Source organism: Lycium barbarum, chromosome 7 (assembly GCF_019175385.1).
Source record: "Lycium barbarum isolate Lr01 chromosome 7, ASM1917538v2, whole genome shotgun sequence".
In the NCBI taxonomy this organism is placed as follows: Eukaryota; Viridiplantae; Streptophyta; class Magnoliopsida; order Solanales; family Solanaceae; genus Lycium; species Lycium barbarum.
Genome location: NC_083343.1, coordinates 117,558,170 through 117,577,741, shown reverse-complemented (window position 1 = coordinate 117,577,741; position 19,572 = coordinate 117,558,170). Strand labels below are relative to the sequence as shown.

Below are 19,572 nucleotides of genomic sequence, written 5' to 3'. Positions count from 1 at the left end.
TTGAAAATCAAGACAATATTCATATCAAGTACCCTTCGAATGTCACTATGGACTATATCAAAATAGGACGCCTGAAATCATAGACACGTATCAAGACATAATAAAATAAGTCCTAGGAATCAAGAACATTAGCCATCCTAGTGTCTCTAAGAATAGGAGCTTCTTTGGAGTCATATACATGTCGTCTGTTTGTTTCATAAAGATCATGCCAAAAAGAAGGAAGGGTTAGCTTTACATACCTCACGTCACTCAAAAACTCAGTCCAACCACGAACTTCCACAATTAATATGCCAAACCTATAATCGTAAGAATATGCACATGACTTAAGAAGGCTTTCGTATATCGTATATATCAATTCATAACTTAATTCTAAAACGAGACGGGCAGCATCTCCCCTATATCTTTAGTGTCTCCCAATTCGGTATATCACCACAACTGCCCAACAACAAATAAATCTCAACAACACAACATGCATATCAATAACAACTTCGTAATACTTTATAACGAGTGACAAGCTCGAATTAGAATCCGTATACTCCGTAGCACCTTTTCGTATGTTTCCTTCTTAACCTTAAAAATATTCTCAATATGATAAGGGCATCATTTACCACAAATCTCATCTTTATATCATATAATTACAACAAGAAAAACAGCCCACAACTCCAACTCTATCACATGACAATTCTATTCGCAAGTTCGTATTTATTTCATCCGGCAACGTAGATATGACTTGGGTAACTCAAATACATCACTACTAAAAAAACAGGGTTTTTCCACCAAATAATTTCGACCTCACTTTTTGGTCGAAAAAAAATCGACCACATGAGGTCAAAATTTTCATAATTTTTTTTTTTTGGATTTCGACCTCACGTGGTGGATATTTAAACGGGAAATAAAATTTCGACCGCATGAGGTCAAAACTTATTTTTATACAAATAATAAATAAATAAAAACATTTTTAAAAAATTAAATTATATAAATAAAATAATTAATTTAAAAAACAAAACATATTTCGACTGCATGCGGTCGAAATTAAGTCAAATCTGACTTAATTATTTCGACCGCACGCGGTCGAAATAATAAAGTTCAAAAGTTTAATATACTCCCCCAGCATCAATCGTGCAATTCTCAACCCAAAATATACCTAAACCTAATTTTATACCAAAACTCCCACCCCCAACACACCCCTACCCCGCCGCCGACGCCCCATCCCCACCACACCCCTCCCCGGCGCCGACGCCCCATCCCCACCACTGCCTGTCCTCCGTCGCCGCCCTTGCTGTCTGCCGCCATTAAAGGTAAGTAATTTTTTTGTCATTTTTTTTCAATCTCATTTCTATCATTATTAGTTACATCACTTTGTAATTGTAGTTTAATTAGTAGATTACTTATATTTATTGTTAAAGATTGCATTTGTAGCTATTTGTTAAAATTTTACTAAGTGTAAATTGAAATTGAAATTGAATGTTGTTGAAATATATTTACTGTTTTCATTGCCTTCACTCTTTTATCAATAATACCTCTAATTGAGGCATGAACATCCCTTTCAATTTCCTTCATTCTTTTGTTCCTCTTTATTGGCAAAAACCTATGAAATAGTCCAATAAATAAGAAATTTGAAAGTGAAAGAGACATCCATTCTGTCGCGGTAGCTCTCTGTTCCTGTGACTGTGTGGTACTTCTTTGCAAGTAATAGAATGGACTGGAATTTGATATTTACAAAACTTGTGAATGTTACACTGGAGAACTACCTCTTGCTATAACATCTTCCCTCCTTTTCAGGTCCTAAATGAAACCAATAAAACAACCAATTAATAGTATATAAAATGCCTAAAGAGAAATATAGTCAATACCATAGATTCTTTCAAACACTAATTCAAGGAATCTTACAAGCTTACCTATTTTTTTTTTCAGTTCAGCTTCTTTAGCTTGGAGTTCTTTCTCTTTATATCTTCTTACTAGTTTGCCATTATAAAGCTTTGATATGAAAAAGGAAAAAAACAAGAGAAATGTTTAAAACCAATAAAAGAGTGTGTTCCACTTTTAAATTTGTCACTAAAGCTCTAGTAAGTTTTCAGTAAGTTCTAACTTTAAAGCATAAGTCATTGTGAACTGATTAAGATTTTGTCTTACAGTAAGTTCTATGTTGCCTACATCTCTGTTAGTTAAATGTTTAGTGAGTTTTCAAGTTCTAACTTTAAAACATCTTGCATCTTCTTAAACTAAACCTTCAATAAGTTCTAATTGTTAAGCATATATACATCTTTTTCCTGATTTATAACAATCTTGATCAAGTTCTTTAAAAAATGGAGTAGACAATGTTTGTTATATTGTGAATGAAAAAAGTGGAAATAAGTGAACGCAAGGTTGATTCATTTCATTCATCTCCTTGTTCGTATCTAACTACACCATAATCTCATATTGTGGTTCATTAACCTTTCATTTATTTTAAGCAACCATCTCTAATTCTTAGCCAAGACATTTACTAAAGATAGCAACAATTGCGAATGTTGAAGATTGTCGCTCTAAGAAATCTGGTGGTTTGCTTTTTTATTTCTGTTTGAATGCTTTTAACAATGGCTATAAGATTATTTATCTATATAACCATGTTTTTCTCCTTACTTGCTAAGGTGTTCCGATAATATGCAGGACATCAGGAGTTAGTATGTAGCCAATATATCAAGTATACTTATGGTTCAAGTTTTTGCTAGGCTTACTTAAATTTTCTTTTTCTTTTCTGATGTAATTATCCTGACAGTTGAACAAATGAGTAAACCAAATCTAAAGTTGTTACTTGTCCTAATTTTCCAGTTGACATACAAGCTTCTTATTTATAATAATAGGAGCACTATACCCTAATCTTTGTAGCTTTACTACAAATACTGAAGTCCAACCAAAATATGCAAAGAAAAAGCAGTAGTATTTATAGCAGATAATTTATGTGCTAGGCAGAAACTGGAGATTTTATCAAAAACAAAGTGGGGTTTATCAAAATCATGTGGCTTGAGTAGTTTAATTGTTAGTTGAATGGATCTGTTTGGTTTATATGTTAGTCCACTATTGACTTAATTAGCAATTATGTGATTTGTTTGTTTAAGCAATTAGATAAATCACACTTTTCTTAGCCTAAATTAACAGTTAACTACTTGTTAGGATGTTAGTAGCTAGGCTAATGAGTTTTCAACTCTTTTCTAGCTTCAATTTGATTAGTATAGTGGTTGGTTACTATTACAGTTAGCTTTACGGACTAGACTGCATATTTTAAGAGTTGATCACTCATAAACGTATAAAGTAGATCAGTGGTTCAATGATGGTTTCAGACTTACCTTAGTTATAATTAGTCAAGTTTCCTTTAATCACCCAGGTGGACCTGCAATTATGCCTCGTCATACCTTATTCTGGCATAGCTTTATTTCCAGTACATTAGATCTCACGTGCTTGACAACTCTGTTTTGAATTCACTAGTGCATAAGGATAAAAGTTCCAGATATGAAACAAATATCAAATTAATCTTCAATGACAATATCAGTTTCTTCACTCAATGTTAATATACCATACCTTATGTTATCTTTTCATCTGCATTGGCTTCATAAACAGCTTTTCATTTTCAGGCTTGAAAGCAACCTCTGCTCTGAAAGCAACTTCAGCTATCTGGAATCAGCACATTCATAAGTAAGAATAGAAATATGAGTTTGACTTATTAGCTGTAGCACAGGTTATGGTGTACGTTGAAGCCACAAAATTTAAAACAAGATATCTGAATCCAGGAGCCTGAAATGAGGACACTGAAAGTTTAACTAACCCTGAAAATGATATAAATGTTTGGCTACTAGCAGTAGAAAGGTTCAACTCCAACAAACCTCTAAGGCTGACTACTTTTTTTTTTTTTGGCAGTAGCAGCTGAAATTCCATATTGCAGAAGCATTTTTTTTTTTTTTTCCAGAAGCATATTCAGATTTTTGTAACAGCTTTTGGTTCATGTTTTTAGACTGCATATTCAGAAATGTGTTAAAGGCGAAAGCTATTATAATTTAACTAATATAGAGTTGTTGATTATTTTCCATCGTTCATGTTGATTGTAGCACAATACTGCCTGCTAATACAGAGTTGTTGATTATGGAGAAAAGAGTGAAATAGGTTGTGACTACTGCTGCTAATACAATGTTGTTGGATTTCTTGACATATAGTAATATCTCCCATATTTCATTTTTTACTTGTGGCTCGTTTGGATATGAAATTAGTTGTTAATCTTGAATTGTTTGCAGACGCTCCAGAGGGGTCAGGAAGTACCTCAAGATGAAGTCTTCAAGATTACTCACACGAGGAGTCGAAGAACGCCGATGGTACAGACCAATGGATTGAGCCAAGGTCTTAGCAAACCTATGTAAGTCAATAACTAACAATGATAACTACTTTTGTTTTAACTAAATTTACCTACTAACATTGTATCCTTCAACTTCAGACCGAGTATCAACAACACAAGTTGGAATATTGTGCCAGTCAGCCAGCCGAGACGTCAATGACCAATGAGGTAATTGATCAGCAGTGGATGGAGAAGGTTGCTCCCCCGACAAGGTACGAGACAATTTATGGGATCCCTAATCGAGCCTGTCGTCAATTCCCGTCATTCCTTCAAGGTGTAGGTGCTACTTCTGAGGGGGCAGTGGATCCTAAGGAGTACCAAGAAATGAAGCAGAAAGTTACTCAACTAACATGTACACTTAGTGCCACGGAGGCAAGGATGTTGGGTATGCAGGCCCAAATAGACAGCTTACTCAATTCGGGGGCCTTTCTGATTCCCCCGTGTCCCGGGGATGCTCGTTGGTCACAGCCCAGTAGAAGACGTAGGTCACAGGCCAATGTAATTCATGGTCTTGTTGATGAGGATAGTGGGGAGGATTCGGATCATGTCTCTAACACCCAACGTTGACTTTTTTGATTCGTATACTTTTGGACTCTAATATTGCTATGTTTTCTTGGATATGTATATGATATTTGATTGTAGTTTAATTCGAATTAGATGTACTTTTGAAGGTGAATTTGATTGTAGAAAGCAGTTTATGGTTGTTTACTTTATGGTGTTTTAAGTGTTTGAATGTAGTTTTAAGGATATTTAGAAGTACTTTGAATTTGATAGTGAATGTGTTGTAATGATGAATTGGATGTGTTGCAGAATAATGTTGATTTGGTTGAATTGGCAGGTAGGCTGCTGTAAAAGCAGCGAAATGCTGATATTTTTTCCCCAGATTTTCGACCACACGAGGTTGAAATTTAGCTGAGATATTGCTAAATTTCGACCTCACCAGGTCTAAAATGTACCTCCACATTAAAATTTCGACCACATGAAGTCGAAATTTAGCAACAATGTTGGCAGATTTCGACCACATGAGGTCGAAATTCTGGGCAACATGTTAAATTTCGACCTCTTGTGGTCGAAATTTAAAATGTTGTCCAGGATTTCGACCACATGTGGTCGAAAAAATTAAATATTATTTTTAAAAAACCACATTTTTCGACCACACGAGGTCGAAAATATTATTTAATATTTAAATAAAAACTATTTTTTCCACCTCTTGCCGTCGAATTTTTTTAATAATATTTAAATAAAATATGCAGTTTTCGACCACACAAGGTCGAAAACTATATTTTCGTAATGTCAGTAGAATTTTTTTTTTCGACCTTGTGTGGTCGAAATTTTTTGACCACATGAGGTCGAAAAAAATTTCACCCTATCAATTAGCGACTTGTCCTTGAGGTCGAAAATTTGGTCGAAAAAATGGGCTTTTTCGACCTCATGCGGTCGAAAATTTTGGTCGAAAAACCTTATTTTTTCAGTAGTGCATATAAAAGAGAGGATTTCTTACCTTATATTCCAAGATTTAATCTTCTTCCACCTTACTTCATTACGAAGAAATTTTCCGATTTGCTAGGATCCGGAGGAAACCTAACGTGGATATAATCTCTATATCATTCTTCACGTTTTTGCCTCTATGAAAAAGATTCATTTTTTCCTCCCCACGTTGCTGCCCCTTTGTCTACATGTTGAAAGAACATCTATCTATCTATATATATATATATATATACCTAAATGTATCCAGAACGTTGCTGCCCATATTTGTAATGAAATTATCCTCCATTTTGGATGTTATGCAATATGTATGTAATGTCCTTTTCATCTATAAAAACGTGCAGCATCCTATTTATCTAGATAAGAAGTCAACAAAGGGGTATAAGTGTTTTAAGAGGGGCCCTCCACTGTAGACATATGTCATTTGTTGGGCCCTTTTTCATTTTGTCATCAAATGTTATGTGATACGTGTAATCCATGCAGCTGCACCTTGTGTTTTCGTTACCTTACTCTTTTGTACATGTATATTCCACTTATGCATATCCCACTTGCGCCACTTGTCAATGATTTATGTGACATAGCATTAGTCCATAATCTATTTTGGTACATAAAATATTATTTTCAATCACCGTCGTCACACGTTTTCGTCTTAAACCATTTCGGGACTTCATTTCTTATATACATCAAGGTCTTGATTTTCATCCTTGGATATGATCGAATTTTTCGGGCTCGGGTAAATTTGCTCATGTTGGACGATTAAATTTTCTAGTCCAAAAATACGGGATACTATAGCTTGGACCGTATTTCATTCAAATAAATTTTGAACCTCGACGAAACTTATTTTCTTTGATTGGTTTAACTTCAAATCCTTACGATACATGCGTACCATCACTTTAACCACCTATAAGCTTGGGAGATAACCTCGTGTCCATTACTAATATCATTTAACTCGCACACTTTCCAACGCATGAGAACACGGGATGTAACATCATGGTTAATTAATCTCTAATCTTCACTAATTTCTCTACACTAATTGTAATTAATGTGCAAACCGTGCACTATTAAAATCGGGATTAAAAAGTCCTTGTCTTATATCTCAAAAAATATTCTTGTCCTTAAACTTATGTCGATTAGCTTACAAATAATCCAACGTACAAAAATACGGGATATAACATATACATATTCATATCCATAGCATACCCGACCATGAAGGTTCGGTAGTTTCACATACCCGGCTATGACAAGGCTCGGTGATTATACATACCCGGCCCTACTAAGGCTCAGTGGTATCCGTACCCAACTGCAGTGGTGTGCGAGCAATAGATATCATACCCGGCCATATAAGCTCGGTGTTACATAATAGTCATACATACTTAGACACGTATGCTTAAGGGTCCATAAACATCATTATCATTATCGTTTTTGTTACGTCTATCCTTGGAGGATCAACTATCATATAGAGGATGCCATGGAATCATGAAAGTATCGAGGATCATGAGCTTTAGTAGCTTTGGAGATAGAATCATTTAGAGGACAATATAGAGCTCATGAAAGGATATATATATATATATATATATATATATATATATATATATATATATATATAGCCAAGGAACCATGCCTTATTGAAAGAAGGGTTAGCCTTACATACCTCTTTGTCTTCTCAGCTATCTAACGTTCACCGTTGAAACTTGAATAATCTACACTTAGAAGGATTCATGCCATGGTTAGGCCTTAATGACACTCTTAAATTCAAACTAGAATAATTCATAGTCTAATGAAAATTGGGAAGCATTTCCCCTATTTCGTCAACTTCCACCATATCACAAAACTCCCAACAACCACAATAACATCCATAATACACTCATAATATCCAATTCAAGTAATCACATTACACTAAGCCTTCAATATTCACCCCCTGTTCAACTCATGCTAGCAACTTCATACCCATCTTAGCACATTTTCATATAATGCTTCTTCATCACCATTATTACCTTCAATAACATGGTTATATCCATATCATACTAAGAATCATGACTACATATAGATTACTACTCATAAACATCATAAAAGCTACATTTAGACTCCATCTTCTACTTTCTTCTTCTACCCAAGTTTTACTACAACCAAACATTCTCAACAACATGAAATAAGCATGGAAACTAACCATTTCATCCCATAGAAACAAGCTTTAGAGTAGCTACCAACTTTGTGCAAAACCCTAGCTACAATGCCCAAGTTTCCTTGTAGTCTACAAACCCTAAGAGACCTTCCAACGTATGAACACTTTGATTCTAGCCTCCTGATCTTTGTTTTATCTTAGATTGGGGTGGAATAAGTTTAGAGAAGGGTTTTGAGCTCTCAATACTTGTATAAGGTGAAAAATGAAATAAAAGAACCAAGGGCAACTATTTATACAAAACTCAAAAATCTGCCCGATGGATACTATACGGACACTTATACGGTCCGTATAAGTGGCCGTGGTTCACCACCAAGAAAATAATCTTCCTGTTGGGGGTTATATGGACCCCTTATACACACCGTATAAAGTTATACGGACCGTATAAGTGGTCGTATAACTCCACTTCCCTGAAATGGTTTCCGTTGTTTCGTTTGATCTCCAATCCTTATGGAACCTTCCTGACACTTGTTTAACACTTTATTACCAAACTAAGGAGAGTTACAACTCTTCTTTAAAACATCATTAAGTCAACATTAGCTCGGTACTTTATGGAGCTTTTCCAAAACACCACATATACTTTGCCCTTCTTAAGGAACTTTCTCCTCTTACTTCCAATATCTTTGAAGTCTTAACTAGGATCGTTAAATAACCTTTCTTACTTATAGAAACGTCATATTCGTCTCGCTCTGCATTAGTTTATAGGTGTAACATTCTTCCCCCCTTAAGAACATTCGTCCTCGAATGTTAGGTTCTCGGGGATTCTATAAAAATTTCGCCCGAGTTTCCCCTATAATATGGCACTACCATCCTGCACAACAACCCAAAATACATCGCCTCACAAGGCTACAACAACAACTACAATTACCATGGCCACACACGACCAAGAAAACATCAATAAAAGCATTACATACCTGAGGATAATGGCGTATCTGCTTGAGTCTCCTCTGAGGGTGAAACTAAATGTGGGTACTGGAATTTCATGTCTTCTTCGGCTTCCCAAGTCATTGTCACGCCCCGAACCTGGGCCTGGACGTAACACAACACCCGGTGCCTGACTGCATGTGACCGAGCGAACCAACTGGCTGGCTGAATCAACATGTGATACCAAAACATAACTAATTTATAAAATAAAACTAACACATGCTGATTAACTAAAAGTCTCACTAAAATATCATAATGCGAAAATACTTAGACAAATCTGAAATATATCTGACAGTAGCCTACATGGCTAAACCAAAACGATTGATCAACTGCCAACAAGGCTAACATAATAAATATCTGACTGTCTGAACTGTGTCTATGAAGCCTCTAAGAGTACTGAATAATAGAGTTGTTTATAAACTGAAATAACTGGATAGCTGACAACGCCCCGAAGGAATTTGGGGCTCACCAGTAGCTGATACGTGCACTCCTAATTAACTGAGTCGTCAACCTGTGTATCGTTACCTGCATCGCGAGATGCAGGCCCCCAAGAAATAAAAAGGGACATCAGTACATTTGAATTGTACTGGTATGTAAAGCAACTGAAGAAATAAATTACTGAAACTGAAACTGAAACTGATAACTGTAACTGTAATAGCAAGGAAGTAGAGATATGAATACTCCCTGCTCTGTATCTGAATCATCTGTATTATCTGTGTTTGTATATGTGGGGCCTCGGCCCAATAATAAATGCACGCTATGGCCTCGACCTAGTAGTGCGTCAGTCAATGGCCTCGGCCATGTATACGTATACACAAGACTGTGTTGTGCCCTCGGGCAAATTCACATATGTATAATTATGGTTAATTAATAAAGACTGAAACCATAACAACAATGAACAATGCTGAACTGAAATAGACATGCTGGACTGAATTGAATACACTGACTGTTTCTGAGCATACTGAATTTCTAGACTGAAACTCATGTGGTAACAATACATAAGTCTATAAAGATTACGTGCTGAGTTCATGATATTCAAATTGATAGCCATGAACGAATTCTGTAACTGCAACCCTAGAAGATAACAGTTCTACAACATACCATAAAACTGGGCTAAACTCTATTTTGAGTCAAATTACTGACAAGTATGAAGAATGAGGCGTAGGGAGAATCATGAACATTCCCTAACGTAGATAGTTAGCCTCACATACCTTAATTCCAGCCTTTGAGCGTAATACAATGTTCGCCAACCCTTTCAACTTTGATCTATATCAATACAAGTCAAAGGGATTCTATATTAGCAATAATATTCATGCTTTGGTCATCTAAGCATTTTATCAAACACTTAGTGGGCATGAAGCTCCACAACCCTCATTAATGGTGTTTTCTTCACCAAATCCCCACTCTATTACAACTAGCAAATTCTAAAATCTCAATTAGATGTAATTAACAACATTTTTCATCACCCATATGAATAAAACAATCCCAAGTCAACAATCCAACAACTCTAGCATAGTTCATATAATTCTCTTTATCAAACCCATTTACTATTCTCCCAAGAACTCATCAACACTTTAATCATCATGAGAAAGTCATGAAACTTACCTTAGATAGTGGTTGAACAAGTCTTGAGTGGAGTTACTCCTCTAGCACCAAAACCCTACTTCACTTCCCTTGGGTTTTCTTGAATTAGATGAACTTTGGCTAGATTTCATACACTTGGGTTCATGGATTTGGTGTTATTGAACATGGATTTCCCTTGAATTTTCTTGTGGATAAATGTTAGAGAGTATTTTACAGGTTTTCTTGACCAAGAATGATGAAAAATATGATTTTGGTCGAGTTGGGTCTTATTTAAAGTAGTCCAGAAAAGTCTGGACAAAATCTCTCTGGCACACTTTGCGTCGGAACTGCGGGGCCGCATGTCGTGTTTGCGGGCCGCATCTTGAGCCGCAAAGTGTGACAGAGGGTGATATTCTGCCGAACATTCAGTCGTAAAATGGCCATAACTTTTTGTATATAGCTCCGTTTAAGACCCATAATATACCGTTGGAAAGCTATTTCAAAGGGCTACAACTTTCATCAAGGAAGTTTTCCCAAATTCTCAATTAATAAAGGGGTTATGATTCTCAACTTCCATAAACTCACTTGCAAACATGCCCCGTAGAGTGGTTTTCAACTTTGCTTTGCCCAAAGACTCTTTTCATGACTTAATTGGTTTTCAAAACACTTCCTATAAACCTCATATTGGTTCCATTATATTATCATCTTATGAGTCAAACTTTCGCCCGAAGCTACGAGGTGTTACAGTCATTTCTTCTCTATTATTATTCTTCCATAAAACTTTAACTGAAGCTACTTCTTTGCTTTTGAGCTTTCGTACTTGCCTATCTAAAATGGCAATCAGGACTTCTTCATAAGACAATTGCTTTGTAACTTGAACATCATCTATTGGTACTATTCTAAAAGTATCTCCAATGCACTTACGAAGCATTGATACATGGAACACTAGATGAACTGACTCCAACTCAGGAGGTAGATCTAATTTGTAAGCCACTTTGCCTAATTTGCGCACAATCTCATAAGGCCCAATGTACCGGGGACTAAGTTTCCCTTTTTTGCCAAATCTAATCACGTCCTTCATCGCGACACCTTTAAGAATACCCAGTCTTTCACTTGGAACTCTAAGTCCCTTCGGCGATTATCCGCATAGGACTTTTGATGACTCTGAGCTGTTAATAACCGTTCATGTATGAGCTTAACTTTCTCTATAGCTTACTGGACCAAGTCTGGCCCTATCAATTTAGTCTCTCCTACCTCGAACCACCCAATTGGGGATCTACACTTTCGCCCATATAAAGCCTCATACGGTGCTATTTGGATGTTAGAATGATAACTATTATTATAAGCAAACTCAATAAGCGGTAAATGATCATCCCAACTACCTCCAAAATCCAATACATATGCCCGTAGCATATCCTCAAGAGTTTGATTGGTACGTTCAGCTTGCCCATCCGTCTGTGGGTGAAATACCGTGCTAAGGCTCACATGAGTCCCCAGACCTTCTTGGAAAGATTTCTAAAAATTTGTTGTAAATTGAGTCCCTCTATCGGAGATAATAGATACTGGAACACCGTGAAGCCGCACTATCTCTTTAACATAAAGCTTTGCATAATATTCTGCTACATATGTAGTTCTGACCGATAAGAAATGAGCTGACTTCGTAAGTCTATCTACAATCACCCATATAGAATCATACTTATGTCGGGAACAGGATAAGCCTGTAATGAAGTCCATGTTAATTTCTTCCCATTCTCAAGTTCGAATTTCTATAGCTTGCAACAATCCACCCGGCTTTTGGTGCTCGATTTTCACTTGCTGACAATTGGGACATTGAGCTACAAATTCCGCTATATCTTTCTTCATCCCATTTCACCAGTATATAGATTTAAGATCATGATACATTTTCGTTGCTCCCAGGTGGACAAAATAACAGGAACAATAGGCTTCTTTCAATATTTGGTGGCGTAATCCTGCAACATCAGGAACACATAACCTGCCTAGGCATTGGATAAATCCATCTCCAGAAATCTCAAATAATGACTCCTCCTTCTGAGGGAGTGTATTTCTGTAATGAATTAGCACGGGATCCTCATACTGGCGTTCCTTCACTTCCACCACTAGTGATGAGACCGCTGCATTCTGAATGGTAGCTCCCATACTACCTGAGTCCACTACTCAAACTCTTAGGCTAGCTAACTGCTGGAGCTCACGAGCCATTTCCCTTTTCTCTGGCTACACATCGTATAAACTTCCCATAGATCTACGGCTAAGAGCATCAGCCACCACATCTGCTTTTCCGGGATGATACAGGATGTCAACATCGTAGTCTTTCAATAATTCCAACCACCATCGTTGCCGCAAATTCAACTCTTTCTGCTTGAAGATATACTGAAGGCTCTTATGATCTGTATAAATATCCACATGAACACCATACAAATAATGTCTCCACATCTTTAATGCATGAATCACTGCAGTCAATTCAAGATCATAGGTTGGATAATTCTTCTCATGTTTTCGCAACTGTCTTGAAGCATACGTAATCACCTTACCATGTTGCATCAACACACAGCTAAGCCCAACGCATGAAGCGTCACAATGTACAACATAACCTTCCAATCCCTCTGGAAGTGTCAGGACTGGGGCAGAAGTTAATCTATCCTTTAGCTCTTGGAAACTACGTTCACAAGTATTTGTCCATTACAACTTAGCTGATTTCTGGGTTAGCTTCGTGAGTGGTGCAGAAATATAAGAAAAGCCTTCTACGAACCTCCTATAATAACCTGCTAAGCCTAGAAAACTACGAACTTCCATAGGAGTTGTGGGCCTTGGCCAAGTCTTCACGGCCTCAATCTTCTGGGTATCTACCCGAACACCATCGACTGAAATAATATGCCCCAGAAAGGTCACTAAGTTCAACCAAAACTCACACTTAGAAAATTTGGCAAATAATTCTCGAGTCTGAAGAACTCTAAGAACGGTACACAAATGATCTACGTGTTCCGCCTCGGACCTAGAATACACCAAGATATTGTCGATGAATACAATCACAAATAAATCTAGGAAGGGCCTGAACACATTGTTCATCAAATCCATAAATACTGCCGGTGCATTAGTTAGCCTAAATGACATTACTCGGAACTCAAAGTAGCCATATCTTATTCTGAAGGTTGTCTTAGGGATATCTTTCTCCGTAACTCTCACTTGATGATACCCGAATCTCAAATCTATCTTTGAAAACCATTTGACACCTTGTAATTGATCAAATAAATCATCGATCCTCGGAAGAGGATATTTGTTCTTGATCGTCACCTTATTCAGTTACCGATAGTCAATACACATTCGCAAGGAGCCATCATTCTTTCGTACAAACAACACGGGTGCTCCCCACGGGGATGAACTAGGCCTGATAAAGCCTTTCTCAAGCAAGTCCTTCAATTGCTCCTTCAACTATGCGGGAGCCATTCTATAGGGAGGAATAGATATGGGTCTAGTATCCGGCAGCACATCTATAGCGAAATCAATCTCCCGCTCTAGAGGGAGGCTTGGAAGATCTTCCGGGAACACATCCGAAAACTCATTCACTACGGGGACAGACTGAAGAGCTTGCGGTTCAGCCTCTACATCTTGAACCCGAACTAGATGGTAAATACAACCTTTTGTGATCATTTTCCTTGCCTTAAGATAGGAAATAAACCTACCTTTTGGTGATGCAGTATTTCCCTTCCATTCTAAAACTGGTTCTCCCGGAAATTAGAAGCGAACCATTTTCATTCTACAATCAACATTGGCATAGCAAGAAGCCAGCCAATCCATGCCCATGATAACATCAAAAACACCTTTTATCCCATTCAATTTCAATTTTCCCCCAAATTGCCGTGAAATTTTCAGTTTTATTTACTTATAAGATGATGATACACAATAGATTTCAACGTAAAAATCCCGGGGTAATGTAGCTGTGAATGTCAATTTCACTTCTGCGGTTTCAATTTTTGAAAATAAAGCTGACTAATTTTCCCGAAATATAAAGTTGACTAAAATGACCTTACAGTCAAACACTAAGTTTTTTCAAACAAAACTTACTTCGGGCACCTTTTCAACCCCTAAAATGACGATCTGAACATATACGTATCCTTGATGTATTGAGCCTACATTATTGTACGTAGAAAAAAAATATCAGGTTCTATATAAAATATTGACGTTTCGGATTCTTGACACACGACTAATCGTTGGTCAAAGTATGAAAAAACACACTAAGTGTTGCAAAAAAAAATTTGCCAAATTTCTTTTTACCGCAGTAAAATACTGCGCTAAAGCAGTTAAAAACTTTTTGACAATGGCTTTATTTTCAATAAATCTAAACCCTAAAAATAAAAAACCTTAAGCTAATGACAACAAGTCTTCAAACAAAAATGGGCATCTATGTATATAGAACACTTAAACCTAAAGTTTACAAACAAAACTTACTTCGGGCACCTTTTCAACCCCTAAAATGACGATCCGAACGTTTACGTATCCTTGATGTAATGAGCCTATATTATTGTACGCAGAAAAAAATATCAAGTTCTATATAAAATATTGACGTTTCGGAGTCTTGACACACGACTAATCATTGGTCAAAGTATGAAAAAAAACACTAAGTGTTTCAAAAAATAAAGTTGGCCATTTTTTTTTGGTACTGTTTCTATAACGCAGTATTTTACTGCGTTATAGATTTTTTTTTTAACAGCTTCTATAATGCAGTAAAATACTGCGCTAAAGCAGTTAACGGCTCCGTCTCCGTGAACTGTTTTAGCGCAGTAATAAAGGTAGTTTTGTAACTTTTTTTTTGTTGGAATATTTTAATTTAAAGTGATTTTTTAGGGGTATTTTGGTTTCGGACTCTACAAGTGTTCAAGCTGAAAATGGTGTTGATCAGACTTGATCAGGTGGACATCAACTTTTAGGTGTGTCAGGACTATTTTCCCTAAGAGATGTGTTTTAAAATTTTAATTAACTTTATAAGTATAGTAAAAAATAAAATGCACAGACTGTAATTTTTATAGATTTTTTGTCATCAATCAATCTTTAACTTAAAATGCCTTTTTAAGTCATTCTTGAACAACTTCTCATATTGATTCTACTTAATGCCGTGTAGTCTCAATTATTATAACTACTGTAATCTTTACTTGCTTTTCTTGTAATTCTTTTTGCTTTCCTAAGTTTTTTGTTTTAGGCGCCGTCCATAGAGGATCTCTGGGCTAGCAAACATGTGGTTTGTCCATATTTCCTTTTGTTGTTCTTTTTGTTTTATTTATTTCTTTTTCTTTTAATATTTTTCCATTTTCTTCACATAAACAAATGTCTTTTAGCTAATATGCAGGGATCTATATCTATATATAATATAAAGCTAGGCTTAAGAGAGATGATGTGACATGTCTCATGGGCCAAAAAAGATATTTATCTTTTTTCTCCTTTTTGGGCCTTTTCTACCATTTTTTCCTAAAAAAATTCCCTCTTTGTTACTCGTTCATTTGTGCAACACTAGTTACACATTAATCTTCCATCACCGTTTCTAAAGAAACTGAAAGGTCACGTCTTTCTTCTTCATTTTCCTTTTTTTTTAAAAAATAAAATAAGAGTTGTCTGCTTTCAAATTACTCTATTATATGTACAAAACAACAAGATAAATGAAAAGGAAAAAGCGTCAGTTTAATTTCAAGCCTTTAGTATCCCCTAACAGTTACACAAAGTTACTGCTGGTAATCATTAAGGAGTAGAAATATGAGGATGAGGAAAATAGAATGAGCATCCCACATCCAGAAGACAAAAGTTGTTTAGGTCTCATATACCAATTATCTCTACATCCGGTATTTTAGATAAGTCGTTCTCTTCAAGACTATTTACTGCATGTCAATAAAACTTGAAGTTAGTGATTCAGACCAATGAAGTCCAACGAATGTTTAAGCAATTCCCTGTCTCGCTTTCAAAATTTTGGAAGCACATCTCCAAGTCTTCCACGCATGCTGTCAGGATAATCTCAAAAAAAAAAATGGATCCTGCAAGTACCTGTTAGAATATTTGTTTAGAAATTACAAAAACTAAAAGTAATGAAGAAAAATCCCTTTTATCTGGTACAAATCTCGCTGTGAACTATGATTTTATATTTTGCAGGACAAAGTTATCATGGAGCGTAAAAGCCAAAGCCAAGCACATATCACAAATCATGAAAAGAAGGAATATATCACTGGAAAAGTAACTGTATTATTGATTTCGTCAAAGAAGCTTCTCATTAATATGTTGTTTGTATATTTCTAACTCTATTTAGAAGTTCTCCGGGTAATTTCTTATTCTTTACACAAAATATATGAGAAATTTGTAATGCTCTTTCTCCCAAATTTTCTCTAATGTAAATTTTGTCACTTATGCGCTAAATCTTGACGTGGTATAAGAGTCGTCGGATCGTCTATGCTTTTTTTTCCTTTCTATTTTCGATGTTTTGTATTATTTTACTCAAAAAAAATATTGGATAAAAACTAACGTCTGACAAAAAATACAAAAAAAAAAAAAAAAAAAACGTTATTCACAGTAATGTTTCATAGTTTTTGTTACTGCATGTAACATTTCTTAGCTATCCCCACTACTTGACCCGTTATTATTAGTTTGCGACGTTGTTTTACTTAAGAACATTTTTTTTGGTTAATTTTTCCAGCATTAGTAACAATCGTGTACTTGCTTAAAAGAAGTGGCTGGAAAAGGGTGGCCTGAAAAAGTCGTTTTCCGCGATCCTTCATCTTTTTGATCAAATCTCAACTAAGATACTTTTAAAAAAGAGTGTTTTGGGTGATGGATTACTGCCAACACGGTCAAAACCTTTGAAATCCAACAAGAAATAAGTCAAAAGTTTGTTGCTATTCAAACTTGAGATCAGTACTATAGTTTGAACAACTTGATGCGAGATCGATTTAGGTGTTTTTACCATAGGGATGACCTTTTTCGTGTTTAAATGGTTTAGGTTATTTAGTTAGTGCTTTTGACATTTTTTGGTTAATGATTTGAGCGTTTGCTGCAATGTAATTTTCCATATTCTGTTAGTCGTCAGATTGTTTTTCTATTTGGTACTTTTTTCGTGTATAAATCTCTAAATGTTGCGATTCAGTTGGAATGCTGATTTGATTGAAAGATTGTAAATTTTTTTTTTTTTTAATTGTCTGTGATTCTAATTAAGAATTTAAGATGTCGTAATTTTTTTTCCATTATTCGTATTTCGAGCCTGAAATTCTGATTGCAGCGAACCTGTTTTAGCAATTTGTGTAACCTTTCATTTAGTTTTCTTTTTAAGGGGAACTTTTTTAGGAAAGTACAAGATATTGATCATACCATCACCAATGTGGAGATATTACTTTTTTTGTAAATTTTGTTTTCAATAAAATTAATGATTTGTCAATGAATTTTTTCTTCGCGCGGACAAGTACGCTAGTTTATATTATATGATTATGCTGTCGTTGTTTTATGCAGGGATACTATACTTTCATTTTACTTATCAATAATAAAATACATTATGCAATTTTCCTTTTTACAATAAAATTTAGGAAATTTACGATTATGTGGTAAATATTGTCATCTTCTTGCCGGAAACAAATGCTTTAAGTTAAATGTACGGATTAATTTGAATTATGTAAAGACCTTAAATAAGAGAAAAGGTTTTGAGATTGATGAATAAAATGTCTATACAACTTTTTGTAAATGTAAAATATAATACTATAGGGAACGAAATAATAAAAAACGATTATTACTTTAATATAACATTGATAGGTAACTATATGCAAATGTGTCTATAACTTTTATAATTAAATAAATTTAATTAAGGATCTTATCTTCTCTTTGGACAATCTACTTTCCTAGAAACCAAGTCTTGTGATGAAAAGCTAGAGAAAACATACACACAAAGAATTGATAATTAAATGGATCAAAGCTTAAAATCCAATCTTTTTGGCTTGAGGACTATAAATAATATTTAAAATTATTTAAAATATTATACTTAAAAGATTAGTTTTAAGATCTAATGAGATTGTTTATGATTGTTTATGACTGCGCGAAGCGTGGATACATTCCCTAGTGATTATAGTAACAGACTGCCAAAATTTGACGTCATTACGTGCATTAATATAACTGCAATTTCTGTTTTATTAATCTAGAAAAGGATTTCTTTTCCTTGTAAATTAAAAGTTTGATCTTTTTCCTTTCACCAAATAGACGCATTTATATGTTTTTAGTGATCCAATAGTATAAAGCATTACTTTCATGATCCCAAGATGGTAAAATCTTTCAAAGTACATATACATACGATCTGTTATTTGTAAATAAGGTTCTTAATTCATATCATCTCATAACAATTGAAAGTAAACTCTAGATGACCTCTATGCATGAAGAAATGTAAGAAAATGTGGAGAAATTTCTATGTGTATTCATTGAATCAAAACCTGATTCTTATAATAGTTACACGGGCGAAATTGCAATAAACTAAACTTTCTACCTGTCTATGAGCTGTACAATTGTACAATTCTGATATTTGTATTTTGTACACCTATACATTTTCTAGAATGATCTAAGATAGAATTCTACACTATGTTGTATATACGTGTCCCAGTTGTATATTGTGTATGTATAAATATATATCTTCAGCTTTGTTGAGTATGGACAGATCCCAGCCCAAAACACACTTGGGACTCAAATTTGGTTAAGCCCAAGTCTGGTTAAATGAGGCCCAAGTGTGGTTTAAGTCCAAAACTTCCAAAACTTGTTTTCCTCCTTTATTCTTCTTCTGACTTTGACTTCAAAACTTTACTCTTCTCTTCTTTGCTCTTTCCCATGATTTCACCCTTCTTCTTCACTTTACCTTTCTTTGTCGGTCTCTCAATCAAACCAATTATTCCTCCATTAGAACCCATGGAAAGTCGATTTTCATTCTCAGCACCCTCCCTCAAGTTTTGAGGGGAGAGAAACGAGTCTCAACTTGGACAAAATCGACTCATGCGAAGGACTGGAAAGAGCTTTAGTGAACAAATCTGCTAGCTGAGAA

The 19,572-nt window shown here is 35.3% G+C and overlaps 1 long non-coding RNA gene across 2 annotated transcripts; it reads left to right on the top strand.

Annotated features, from left to right (window-relative positions):
• Window positions 1-1,003: 1,003 nt before the first annotated feature.
• Window positions 1,004-5,143, top strand: LOC132602485 (uncharacterized). Of its 2 annotated transcripts, none has more exons than XR_009567802.1 (4): window positions 1,004-1,298; window positions 3,612-4,137; window positions 4,266-4,384; window positions 4,463-5,143. It is a non-coding gene; the product is annotated as an uncharacterized LOC132602485 (long non-coding RNA). The 2 variants fall into 2 exon arrangements; XR_009567801.1 differs by having other exon boundaries at window positions 1,018-1,298; window positions 3,612-3,672; window positions 4,463-5,132.
• The last annotated feature ends 14,429 nt before the right edge of the window (window positions 5,144-19,572 follow it).